This window comes from Pezoporus flaviventris, unplaced genomic scaffold (genome assembly GCF_033815535.1).
Source record: "Pezoporus flaviventris isolate CSIRO_AGI_PZ_B2104156 unplaced genomic scaffold, CSIRO_AGI_Pfla_v1 ptg000140l, whole genome shotgun sequence".
In the NCBI taxonomy this organism is placed as follows: domain Eukaryota; kingdom Metazoa; phylum Chordata; class Aves; order Psittaciformes; family Psittacidae; genus Pezoporus; species Pezoporus flaviventris.
Window position 1 is genome coordinate 803537 of NW_026892688.1, and position 14350 is coordinate 817886.

At 41.0% G+C, this 14350-nt stretch overlaps 1 long non-coding RNA gene across 1 annotated transcript; it reads left to right on the plus strand.

Annotated features, from left to right (window-relative positions):
- The first annotated feature begins 4600 nt into the window (after positions 1 to 4600).
- On the plus strand, positions 4601 to 6949 carry LOC133282786 (uncharacterized). The gene is made up of 2 exons (XR_009747706.1): positions 4601 to 5480; positions 5872 to 6949. It is a non-coding gene; the product is annotated as an uncharacterized LOC133282786 (long non-coding RNA).
- The last annotated feature ends 7401 nt before the right edge of the window (positions 6950 to 14350 follow it).

A 14350-nucleotide genomic window follows, 5' to 3' on the forward strand; every position in this document is an offset into this window, starting at 1 on the left:
CAAAGCTCTTGGCTGTAAGATAGCTAGTGGAGTCATTTGAGCTCTCCTTAGATGTTCCTCAGTTATCAATGACCTCCGGGCATCAGCAAGGAGAGTTCTGGTCCATCAAGAGCTGTCATGCTTTGACAGTGTTTTGATTCCTGTAGATGAAAATAGCATCTAGTGTTGCCAGAACAAGGTTTTTACTGTTACCCTGTTCTCACATCAGCTTGCATAACTCTGTGCATGTACCTGCAGTGGCATGGACTGAAATTTTTCCTGTACTCGCTGACCATGTCCTGACATTGCTCCTCCCTCGGCTGACTCTGACCTACCAGTGCTCCCTATGAAACTGTTTTTCTCCATCTCTCTGGTTCTGTTATTGATCCTGACCTAACATTTTCCAACTCTGCCATGACATTTCTCCATTGCAGGTTTTAAGTCTTCTCGTGTTCCTAACCTTCTCTTGGACCCTACTATATGGCTGAGCTTTTTGGAACTGACCTGAGAGCAGAAGTTCAGCTTGGCCACACTGAATTCTGTAGCTTCATCTACTTATAAAAAGGCCAGAGTTTTCCTTCTCATTCTTTCCCCTCTAAAGTCAGCTCTCAGCAGCTTTTTAGTAGTTTGAGGTGCTGTGGCATCTTCCCAGTGCCAAATATGCTATCCAGTTATACCTGTGCATGGTGACAGTGACAGTGTCACCAGATCAGGATGTAAATGCAGTTTATATGCCTTGGCTGGAGCAAGTGATAGTGTAGGTGCAGGGATACAGACATCTGGGCCTACTGGGCTCTTGAAAAGCAATGGGACTTTTTTGAGGGAAGGTGCTGAAGACTGAGAAGAGAGCTTGATGTGGCTTACATGTACTTTTTACAAGTAATGTACTTAAATTAAGGGGCAATGGTTGGACTTGATGATCTTAAAGGTATTTTCTAACCTAATTGATTCTAGCATTCTATGATTCTATCTTGTTCCACTGTCAGTCTTGGCTTCAGTTCTGCTGCTTATTGTCTGTGCAGGCAGCTGATACCTGTCTAGTGCACCAAGGGCAGGCAATTTTTGTGAGAACCTCACATTGCATTTTAAAATCTCTGGTCCCTCAGGCATAAGTGAGGCAGCATTTGAATGAATTTGTTCAAGACACTTTTACTGATATCTCTCCATACAGAAAGCAACATTTCACGGTTGCAAGTGCCCTGATGAACAGACTGTACTAACAGCAGCATATCTCAGCCACTATACAGAATTCCTACCTACAGGGACAAGAGCTGTATTTTGAAAAGAGCCAGTCTAGCTTTGGTCAGGATCTATGTTTAGTACATTATCAGTTTGCTGTATTTCATGAGAATAAATAAAACTTTGGGTCTATGATAATTAGACTCTCTTTGAGGCATATTTATGTTCCAGCAAGGGTTCCTAACATTTATGGTTCTTTTTAATGATTCTGTGTGTATATTCAATAGATACATAAACATACAATATGCATATATGTTCTCTGTGTTAACTGCAGTAAATTCAGCTTTTTGGATTAAGAAAAAGTTATTCCAAGACCAAAAATGACACATGAGGTCACTGACAATGCAAGTACAAATTATGACCTACTTTAGATTGTTATAATAGCACAGTGAGAAAAATCTACTGAAATTTGTAGCTCTGCTTTTTAGAGAGATCAAGTGCCTGCAGGCCCTGTTGATTTCTGCTCAGGTGGGCACTCGGCACCCTGAAAACCTGGCTTTAAGTGCCTGCACACATACCTTTTAAATAGCCATTGCTTGTTTGGCAAGAACTTCACTAAGAGAAAAGTATTTGCCATCAGCTCAGTAGAGCCCAAAAACCCCCAGTCTGTTATGTATTGTCTTCCTGTTATCACGGATGATGCTGTAGCACAAATGTGTTTTGGTGTGATAAGGAGCTATGTAAATTGAAGGTCTTTTTTGAAACAAGAGGTGTTTACCTTCTCCTATTCTCTATTTTCTTTCCTTCCATGCTTCTTGCCTCACCATTTAATACAGACACAGACACAAAATCAGCATGAATATTAATTAAGACAGTCACATTTGAATGATATGTGCATTGTGTACACTGGAATGAAGGCAAAGTTGGAAAGGAAATATTGTCAGAAACTTTTAATCTGATGTCAGTGTAAGTAGATACTGTGATTTGAAGACCATTAAAACCTATCGCATATTTCTGGGTCACGTATAGAAAGTATTCTGCCTTGAGATACATTATGTTACACCTTTTTTCAGAGGAAAGGAAATTTTGGATTTCCTCTTAGAATAATATTGACAGGGAAAACCTCTAGTCTCTCATATCTCTACTAATGCTGTAAATCCAAGTCTAAGGTGAGACACTTTGGCTAAACTACTTATAACTCATTTAATTTGCAGGGAAGAAGGGTGACCTTTGAAAAAGTCACGGAAAACAAGGATGATATCAGCACACTGTAGAAGAGCCTAATTGCCTTGAATTTTGGGGCTGAAATTAGATTTTTTTCAATGTTTCCCATAACTCTCTCCTGTGATTGCCAGACTGATAAGTGAAATCTGCACTCAAGCGTTCTGCTGGGAAGCATACAAGAACAGTGCAGCCCTGTAGTATGAGGTCAGCTGCATGGATCGTGAAGCCCAAGAAACTTTTCAGTGGCTGGGGAGTGCTGTCTGCATTTTGAATTGTGCATGAATGATAGGTAGTTTTGCCCTAGTTTTATTTTCACATTCTCCTGCCCCTGACGTTTTCCCTGCAGGACACCACCAAAATCTCTGTGCTTTAACATCTGGGATTTTAGTGCTGATTTATTTTGAAGGAGGTTCAGTAAGGAGTGTTCCCTGATTGTAGTCTAGTATTTCTGGTTACAAGATGGAAAGTGAAATGTTGCCTGTCACTAGAGTGTGTAACATGGATTTCTTGTTGAATTTCACTAGCTTTATTTTAGCTCCAATGTGAAGCCCAGATCAACTGTTTTCTGCTGCCTTTAATAATAGATATATAGATAGGTAGATATCTATATACGCATATAGGTATAGGATTCGGTACAACTGCACTGTCTCTTTGGCGAAATGCATTTAGTATGAAATTCTATGGGGGACAGGAAAAGTTTTCTAGTGACATGACTGATTTATAAACCCTTTAATCTTTCAAACCCGTTTCTGTTTACTTGTTTAAAAGGGTAACATCTTGTGTTTCACCCTCAAGGAGAGGGACACACAACACAAACACAACACAAACTCTGTTTTGAGAAGGAACTCAGAGGAATGAGGTAGCACTAGCAATAATCTGTAGAGCTGAGGTATCACAGTTAAGCATTTCCTAATGATCTCTACTGGCAATGAAGGCAAAACTGTATGCAGACATGATTTAAAGATCTGAGTGACTGGGAGTAATACTGCTGTGTAGAGTATTATACCACCAAAGACTCAGGAGACAATGATAGGTAGAAAAATGACTTATAAAAGCCATATGCTTTTAGCAGGTTTGCTGCAACAGTTCAATCTGCAGCATGTAGCCTGTTGTCAGCTTTATGTATTCACACTGACACTCTAAGGTCATCTAAAAGATGAAACTAGAATTCAGATATTCATTCTGTGAGACACTACTTAAGTGAGCTAACCTAGATAAGTTAAATAGGTTACAGTCTTAGTGTCTGTCTTTCTAGGGTTGCTGTACAGAGGAATATTTGAAGAGATGTTATAGGTTACCAGTATCTTCAGGTTTTAGTGGTATCCACCGTTACACAAAGGTAATCGTTTATCTTAAGTTAGGAGAATTTGTCAAAACAGGATATTCCCCTCCCCCATCTCTGCCTGAAGCATTTAAAGATGCCTTTGCTGTGCATGCAATAGTTATTTGCTCATTTTGGATTCCTGTCAGCCATGCTTCCACAGTCCATGAAAGGCAGCAGCTTTCCTAAAGCACTTATATTCTGCAGCGTGGCCTAGCCTATCACCTTCTTGTATGTCTTCCCTGGCATTATACTTCACTTGTACTGTGCTTCCCTGCCATCTACAAATTCTCCATTTACTTTTATTTTGCTTCTGTTCCTTGGTCTCTCTCTGCTCCTGATGCTTCTTCCATTTTGATATGCATCTTTGTCTCCCAATAGTCTTTGATGACACTTTCTTTTATGCAGTCCCTTTGCCCAGGATAGGTCCCTCCATCTACCATGTGCCCTAGTCATCACTGAATCCCTTACAATTAATTTTCTCCAAGGAGCTGTTCTGATTTATTTGCCTCATCTGTAGTCTTGCTTCCTTGTTTTATTTGGGTGTCTGTCCTCTCCCTTTTCTATTTGATATTTGCTGTGGGCCCACATTAATCTGGGTTTGTGAATCATATGCATGTTACTAAAGGCTGTGGCAGTGTCACGGTGCTTTTTCTGCCCTTGATCCACCAGGGATACAAAGCTAATATAGCTCCAGTCAATATTTCATGGTTTTAATTCTGACAGTTCAGTTCAGTCAGTTGGCCAATGCAGCAGCTGACACACACATATTTACAGCACTCCTGTAATTGCCACCAGTAGCTGTTTGATCATGGAAGAATGTGTTGGTCTAAGCCTGGCCCTGGTGAAGTTGTTATATAAAGTCCAGTAATAATTGCTTCCTCCTCCCACTTTCTTACTTGATCTTTCAGCACACAGGGCCAGAGCAGTCTGTTGTTGTTCACATACTGGGACACCAGAGGAAGGTGGAGGTGCTACTGGGGCCAGAAGGCTGAAAAGCTGAAGCTGACTTGAAAGACTTCTTACAGCATCTGTAAGGTACCTTCGTTTCTTTGAATACCCCCTACCCAATCCTTTGTACTCTTTGAAGCTGACATACAGTTGTTTCATTTAATGATGACAATGCTTATGTTTAGATTTCACTTTCAAAGTTGTGTGTGAAGTTCTGTGTACACAGTATGTGTTTAGACAGTATGTAATAACTTTGAGACTGGCACCCTAGCTAGAACTACTCGTGTAGAAACCATTATGCTTTTTGTTTATAGCATGTATCTGAGTTTAGCTGCTTTTGCTGTATGAAGTTATTTGTTCCTGTCTTACAGTCTGAATGCATTTCCATGAACTACTTGTTCTCTGACATTCATTGTATGTGCCCCACATTTGACTTGAAAGCCTTTTCACCTCTGAGGTGAATCCTTTTCCTGCATGCTTAAGAGAAAAATGTTAAACTGCTGCTGCTCAGAACCTCCAGGAGAAAAATCTGTGGAGATGCTCATGAGTGTTTATTTGTATAAGTTACTTTAAGGTGTGATTTAGTGCTTACTCCTTTCTAATTTTCTCTTGCAGGAGAACAAGTAAGTAACAGGAAGAAAAGTCATGTGAAGGCAAAAAACCCAGCAAAAGCAGTGAGTCTGTGCACAGTTAAAACAAAAAGCTATTCCTGATGCTAATGCAGACAAAAAGAGTGATTTTGGTGAATATGATACATGAGATACTCTATGACCACTATTATGAATAGTGACCCTGAGAAAAAGAGCCCTGGAGGCATGAGCTTTTGGTATGATTGTTTCATGGCTGATGTTGAACCGCACTGTGTTCTCCCATGCTATATTATCATAAAAGATTTTTAAAAGCTTTTGAATTTTAAATAAACGTTTAAATTATTATAAAGTCTGTTGGTCATGAATAGCAGCAAGAAATCAGTTTAGGAAAGAAATTACTCCACCTGTCAGCATTTAAGTGCCATTTGAGAGCCCTTTTAGTGTTTCAGGACACCTTTTATGATTTGACTAGGTGAGCGCTAGCAAATATAAAAAGTTGCAGCATCCTATAAAGCAAATGTTTTAAAATTTCTTTTCCTCTGAACTTCACTGATTACACTACATTACTTGTCATTGCTGAATACTTCTTCAGTGACCAACCCCAATACTCGTTACTTTACATTGCAGTCTTACATTCTTCAATGTGAGAGCTTTATTTTTCATTGCAGTGCCATTTACAAGATGTTAAAAGGCAAGCAGCTGCACACTGTGGATATGTATGGATATTTTTGCTCTTTGCTCTTCCACTGATACAGCAATTAGGCTGAAGCTGCAAAGGGTCAAGAGAAGAAAAGCTCTCCCTATGCAAGTCTATCAAGCTACACATCTCTGAACCTAAATTTCTGGGTTCACTGGTTTTGTAAGAATGCCATTTTGCATTGCAAACAAATGAGCAAATAAACTGAAACCAAACAAATTCACGCTTTCAATTAGGAGTGGTCCAGTGTTCTATTATTATGCATTTTTCCTCTCAGCAGCCAGCATAGAGATCTTCAAAATGTTCCCTTGGGAGTTTCTTGGTTGAGAGTTTTTGTTCTGTTGAAAGGCCTTTTCTGGGCAGTTATCTCCAGAGAAAATCATGTCTGAGCTACTAGACAGTAAACAACAGCACAGACCCACAGGGTACAGAGTGACCTGAAAAGGTTAAAACTAAAGCTAGTGACAGCAGTACAATCCTTCCTGAGTGTCTGTGTACATGTACATGTATAATGTCAAATATAAATATTTTAAACACCCTTGGTCAAACCTCAAGCAAAAGAACTTACAAGACACTATGAAGTATAGGATGTTTTTAATATCAGTTTATTTTTATGTGCATATATAAAGAAATTTGGTTAGAAATGTTTCAGGGTATGTCTTTATCAGTAGTTCCAAGATTTTATACCACTTAGTCTTTTCATCTGTTCTCCCATTGTATCTAGTGCTCCATAATGTTGATGAATGTGACAACTTTATATATCCAGGATTCAATTATACAGTTACTTACACCTACTTCCTGTTCTTCATCTCTCCTTCCTCCTGTAAGCCAAATAATGGGAGATTTCGCCTATACTGCATCAACATCTACAGCTCAAGCAATTCTCCTTCATTCTTTTTCCCACTGGCCTTATGCGCCTTGGTTGCTGAACAATTTGTTTTTACTAACAAGTTTTCTTTTTACTGCCTGTCAGTTGTCACTACAATGCTCCATAACAGGTTTAATAACTGTGCTGAGTCCATTTTCAGTTTTTAACGGAAGAATCTCATTTATTGAATTTCTAGATGCAGCATCTTAAACCTGTTTTAAAGGAGACCACCTTTCTTTTTGTTAACAGGAAACATGTTTAGCATCTGTTTATAGTGGCCTATAATCTCCTCCCCAAAGAAAATACATTTTACAAACTTTCAATTCTTATAAACACTATTGAAATATACCCAAACGAGCCACAGTGCTACACAAACCAAGCTACAAAACTAGCTCTGGCTAGCCAAGATGGCTTGTAAGTAGTATGCTTCAGGGGCAGCATGGCAGCCTGTACAGTGTATATCCATAAATCCTTTTGCATAGTTAGGGGGATTTCACCACTTGAGCTAAGAAATCAGTGCTTCTTCAAAGCTGTTACCTGGCTATTCTTTGTGGATCACAGTCAATTTAGCAGTAGTAGGCTATTACACTGCTGGAGAAGAATCAGCATATTGTGGTTACTATTGTGATACACATAATAATATATAATAATAATTAATAATAATAATAATAAATAATGCCCCACTCTTTCACTGCTCAAGACTCTGGCAGATAAAAATAGAAAAATATAATATGTAATTGCTATGTGAACCTGAATACAGTGTTCTGTATAAAAGTCCTTCTACAATACAATATCCGCTTCATTCTACTAACTGAAAAAACAAGAAAATTGAAAGAGAGAAAGGTTAAACAAAATGGAAACATGACTTTTGAAACTCTTTTTTTTATACTTTACCTCTCACCTGAAGTCTCTGAAGCTGGAGCAGTGCTCCTGTCAGATCTCAGTAGCTGAGAACAAGTGATGAAATTTCATGCCCAAACGATGTCAAAATAAGTTTTCTGTGAAAGCTGCATGGCCTTCTGTAACAAAGGATGCTGTTCATCTGTACAGCGCTGTTATCTGAATGTCAGAATATTTTTTAAATGTCTTCAATAGACATTCAAAAGCAGACCTTTGATTTTTCTTTTTTCTTTTTTTTTTTTTTTAAGTGTAAGAAGGTTTCTTAGTGAACTTGTATGTTAATTTCAGTTTAATCTTAGAATTTTTTTTTGCTAGGCAATGTGAGGAGATACTGTCTGTGATATAAACACATAATTTTCATTTTCTCTCTTTTTTTGTTGTCTTATGGTGTTACACAATACAAATATATCTTTCATATTAGATTCTCTTTGTGTAAATAAGCAGATTCTATGCTCTAAACAGTGTAAAATAAAAACGGACTATACAAACAAAAGGCAGTATTATCTCTGCTAGAAAGACAGAAAAATGAGAACACCTTTATTATTGACTATCCCTAAAATTTGGTTTGGAATTGAATGAAATGCTCTGTTCTCTATTATTACAGTCTTTCTAATACCCATCTCCATACATTCCTTACACTCTACAGGTAAGTACTTTCAGCTGGTCTTACAGACGATTAATAGATAAACACCCTTACTTCTTGTGAGCAGGATTCAGTATGTGTGGGAGCACACACATCTTTGAGACGCCTGCTCTTAGTGTACCAGGGGAATGTCTTGTTCTCCTTCACATAAAATAGTGCCTTTACTAAATTCTTCTTTTTTCGGTGCTACACAATAACTTAAGGGTTTTATTTTTTCAGAGTCTGTTGCACACCATCCTTGTAAAGCTCTCTAAGGGTTCATCATGCAATGAATTTTCTGTCATTCCTGCATATTTGTGCTTCTGTGAAGAGGACAGGAGGGTCTCTTGCTGACTCCACTTTGCCCACTCGGCGAGGGTCCTTGATTCAAATCAAGATCTTTAATCTGACTTACTTTTCTGCTTGACAGAGAGGTAATTGTTCTCTTTCACCTTGAGTGTATTCTGTGGGATTATCTCGCCTGCACTGCCCTGATGTGGGTGGAACTCCAACACGTCCACCCATTGCCACCAGCTCAGTGGCAGCATTTCCTTTTACTTTCCTGTTGCATTTACAGCCTACATTTCTTCACAGAGATGGTCCCTTAGAATGATTTTTAAAAGCATCTGGCCATATTTCTCCACTCTGTTATTACTACTGTGATAATATATATTAATCAAATAATATACTGTGTGGGTTGGAAGTAGATGATCTTAAGGTCCTTTCCAACCCTAACTATTCTATGATTCTGCTATTGTACTTACTGGTAGTACTGGGATTATGCTGTATTTGGCATGCACTACAGATAAAAATGGTAATAACCTAATGATCTAACAGAGTAACTGCAAATAAGAAGTCTTTGCTGTAGTATCTTCTGAATGCATGGCAAAGAGTGATGGTTACATAAATATGTAAACTTTTGCTTTGCTAGCATAGGTATTTACAGTCACAAAGGTGCAGGAAGCTGGAATTCAATTTTTCAGGGGTTATGGGTATTTGTTATGATTTCCAGCCTGTGCAGAGATGGATGCCATCTTGTCTTGTGTCTGGTAATATGAAAGTCAAACTAGGGCAGATTTCCCTACCCCTTGTATAACCACATGTTGTGGTTTAAACCCAGTCAGGTAACTCGTTCACTCACTTCCCCCCCTTCTTGCCCTCCCCCTACTCCTGGAGGGACGGAGAGGAGAGTCAAAAAGAATGCAACTCCCACGGGCTGAGTTAAGAACAGTTTAGTAACTAAGGTATAATACAAATCACTACTGCTACCACCAATAATAATAATGATAAAGGAAATAACAAGGGAAGAGAATACAACACCTCATCACCAGCCGACCGATAACTCGCCCCCCCCCCCCCCCCCCCAAGCCCTTACATCCTGGGCATGACGTGCTGTGGTATGGAATACCTCTTTGGCTAGCTTGGGTCAGGTGTCCTGTCTCTGCTTCCTCCTGGCTTCCCCTTCTCCCTAGCAGAGCATGAGGCTCACAAGTCCTTGGCCAAACCAAAACATCCTTGTTATCAGCTCTGTTCCCCAGCTGAAAGTCAAAACACAGTGCTGCACCAGCTACCAAGGAGAAAAATGACTGCTACTGCTGAACCCAGGACATTATCCACCCCTTATTCCATACCATTCACGTCATGCTCAGATCCCACATTTTCAATATACCATCACTCTTATCTTAGTGCATGGACCAGTCCCTATAAAGCCGCTGAATCCATCTGGTCCATAATGTCAGGCTCCATCTCTTGTAACAGTCTTCCAGAGCAGGAGAGACTGCGTGCAGTGTTCACACCCGTGAATAACCTGGGCAATAGCGTCCATTGCTAAGTCCACCCCTCGATCATGAGTCCATCTGTATGTTGCATCTCTGCTCTGATGGCCTGAGGTGCCATGGGCCCACCAGGCTTAAAATAATTCACTGTCCCCTTCAGCAGTTTCTGCAGCTTGTTGCTGGGGACTCCATACAGCTGCCTTCCATCACCGATGCTTCCAAAGCACTGGAGGGGCCCAGTGGACTAGATACTTGCCCATACTGTCACACACACCCTGCCACTCATGACTGTCCAGCCTTGGAGAAAACCTCTTGGTCCCCCTATATCATCTAACCCCAGACAAGACCCAAACCCGACTCTGCTTAACTTTTGAGATCAGACAAAATGGTTGTGGGTAGAACACAGCCTGTATGTGTGCCAACATGCTGATCCCCATCACAATCAGCAGGCAGGTCCCAAGGATACCCAAAGGCCATTCAAAACCTTCAGAACTCTCAAACGATGCTGCTGTACTTGTCACTGGGGCTGGTGTAGCTGCTGTGCTTGCCGGCTCTCCCACCACCAGCTTCTCTTTTCCTGAGTCCAGCTCTTCCTCCTCTGCCTTGCTGGGAAATGCGGCGTGGTCTCCTGCATCCTCCTGGGGCTCGGTGGGCGGCTGCCGGGGAATGTTCTCGGCTGTCACAGGGCTCGGCTCCTCCGTGGGGCTCGGCTCCTCCGCCGCCTTCTCCCTCTGCTCAGCAGCCGCCTCCTTCCTCTCCTCGACCGCCCCGACCTCCTCCACCGGCAGCCGTCCCCTCGCGGCCTCCGGCCCCTCTCCCGCCGCCGCTTGGTCCCGGGGTCGCTCCCTGTCGGCTCGCCGCGGCCTCACAAAGACGGAGGCGAGGGCGAGGGCCAGGACGGTGAAGAGCAGCCGGACGGCCAGGTACAAGTCCATGGCCACGTCCGTCCCCCCCTGCTGCTGGAGCCCGCCCGTGTTACAAGTCATTGCCATAAAGCACAGTGAGACAAAAAACTTAGCCCAAGCCCCACACTTGATAAACACCAACACAGCGAATACCAGGGCTAAGTAAGTTACAGCATTCTGAAACTGTGAGATCAAGAGGATCAACTCTGAGAGCCAATAAATCAGCATTGTGACGAGTGACTATTACTCTGGTTGTAATGTGTGGGGTTTGTTCATCAAGAAGTTTGGGGGGGGGAGGGAGGCTCTCTGTGGCTCTCGCTGTGTGGAACCATATTCTTTTTGTTTTGTAACTGTTGTACTCCGTGCGTTATGGGGGGCGAGGTCAGTTGTATTATTGCACAGGATTGTGTGGGGGAAAAGAAGGGGTTGGGTGGCTTGAAGTTGTGTCTTGTTGCAACATATGAGGGATGGGGGTTGCAATGGTGAGGAGGCTGGCAGTGGACACTTCTCAAAGCCTCTGGAAGCTTCTCGAAACTTCTTGACGATGAGGCCCCTGCAACAAAGGGAACCAATGGGGAAGAGCCATGTCAACATCCGAGTGAGGAGGGGCGGCAGGATTGGCTGGGGTCTTGAGCCGAGACGTATAAAGGACCACCTCCCAGAGACTGTGTGCGCGTCTTGGGCAGAGAGGAGGACTCCCCAGTGCACCCAGCGCTGTTTTATCTGCTATCGCTTGCTCAGTTTAATAAAATTTATACTTTAAACCCAAATTGGCTCTATTATTGATAACAAATTCGTGCTGTGTCTCAGATGGAGAAATCCTGATGGGACTCACATCCTCGGTGGGGGCGCCCCACTCACAGAGTGGCCCCCTGTTTGTGGTTCATTCCGCCAGCTTCTCCACCGACAAACCTAAAATTCGATAGCAGATAAAAGGTGAAGCCAGCAACCCCTTAATTTTTGTGCACGAAGCCCGAACGAAGAGGACAGAAACGAGGACATGAGTATATTGCGAAACGGAGATCTGTTCGGTTGGGGTTGGGATCCCGGTGTGTGCATGAGTGAGACGTCCAGGTACGGACGAAGCGAGTGTGGACCTCTTAGTAGTGTGGTTCCCATCTCCCGCGAGGGACTGGGCCACGAGGAGAGCGCCTACGAAAAAATCAACCCAACAAAAAACTAAAGTATTTCCTGGTTCTGTCAGCATGTGAGTTTTTTCTTGTGAAGTATCTGGCTCAGCTGGGATAAATTCCCCTTGAGAATATCATCTTGAGTAAGAGATGCCAAACTCTATATACTGCTGAAATCCATCCTCCCCACTCACATAAAATTAGTATGACATCTTGTAAATAGGTTCAATGCCATTGAAGAGAATCAGCATAAGTGTCCATGTGTCAAGTGAAGTCTGGGTACGAGGCTGACCGATTTCTGTCCTAGAGTGTTGCAAAGTTTTGGCTTTGGCTAATGTGTATCTCGTCATTGCTATATTTGAAAGATGGATTAACTCTAGAAAATTAAAAGACGTTTTCCACTAAAATGAGTTTCAGCTCTTTTAAAAGAGATTCTGAGGTCTGGGAGAAAGAAGGTGAAAAAGTAACCCCAAAACCTTTATCCCTCAGAAACACGCTACAAAAGGGAATTACACACTTTATAAAAATATTTTTGTGGACTCAAAGTATTTCCTGCTAAATAACTCAGGCCTTTGTGGAAAATGCCTTGGTGACCTTCTGCAGCTTTCCCTCTGCAGAATCTTGTACATATTTTCTGCTGAACAGGGCAGAAAATGAGCTCCATTTGGAGTGCAGCAAACCATCTGAATAAATCGTGTTTCAAGTACATGACCCAATTTCTTCTCAGTGGAATATCATACTCTGCTAATGGAAGCTTTCTGGTTTCAATACAGTTGTCTTTTTCTGGGCAGCGAAAGGAAAAACTTTCTCTGGCAATAAAGTCTTCAACGCAAACAATAAAATATAATATCTTAAACGCAAACAACAGAGCCATAGTGAGATATTGGCAAGGTAGTAATTGCACTGCTGTACTGACATGAGACACAGCTTGCCACGCTTCCTCCTTCCATGTTTTCTTTTGAAGGAATTGCAACAAAAACCAAAATGGGGCTAAAACTTTGATTCCCAAGGGGAACTTTATAGAAAGTTTTAAATCTAAATTGCATCATCCTTTCGAGAAATCTGGATTTGGGGATGTCATGGCTGACCATTATTTCTTTGCTAGCTAACTCAAAATTCTATTTCATGTCAAAATTTGTATCTCTGAGTGGTTTTGTTGTTATTTCTTTTTCTTTTTGTTTTTAAATTGTATTATCTAAGATGTGTCTAATTGCTGGGGAATCTTTTTTCGTGATTCTTCAGAAATATTTCCAACCTACTTCCTTGAGTTCCCATCTGAATTGTTGTAAGTATAAAGACCATTAGTGAAATTACTGAAACAACTTGAAGTCTGGAAAAAGTAACATTCTACTTCATGTTCTTTCAGGCAAAGAGTGTATTTCTTTCTTACACTCACGGGAAGGCCAAGAAAGACTTTCATTTCTCAGGGTGGAATTGTTTTCTCACTCTTATCCCAGCGCTTTTTCATGTGAAGGTAAAGGTAAAGCTGCCAGCAGTCATTTAAACTATGCCAACAGACTTTGCATGAGAGAAAATGAAGAACTATCACACAATTCTTCTGGATCGTTAAATGTGTCATTTTAACATGTATTCCTCAAGTGAGAATGGCAGCAAACACCTAGGGGTAAAAACAGCTAAACTGCCACAGTTTATGCAGTTTACTGCTGCAACTGGAGAGAGGATGCATCAATGACAAAACACAACATTATGATGCAAGACCAATATGTCCTTGGACATTTTTGTTTAATAAATTTAACAATGATGCTCTTTAAGTTCACAAATTCATGTTTTCTGTTGTGCCCTGGGCATCACCAGAAGTGTTTCAGTTAATTACTATTTAAGTATTTTTTTAAAAAAACAAGCACTTCTATTTATGCTCTTAGTGTTAGAGAGATGCCCCTCTGCTCATTTAAATATTTGGGGTTTGGGTTTTGTTGTTGGTTTTATTTATGTGGTTTTTGTTTGTTTGTTCGTTTGCTTTCCAAATGGCAAACTGGGAAACACACTTTCATTATGTTTGCATTTGTTTTTCCTATTGCTTGTTTTTCTGCTTAGCTCTGAACCACCACTCTGAATTGGGTAAATATTCCTTAGGAAACGTTATTAATCTCAAGTCCACAGCATTTGTACTTGACCCACATGTGTTATTTTCTCCACTGTGGAAAAGAGTAAGAAGAAAATTAAGTAATTTATACCTACTTCATTACTT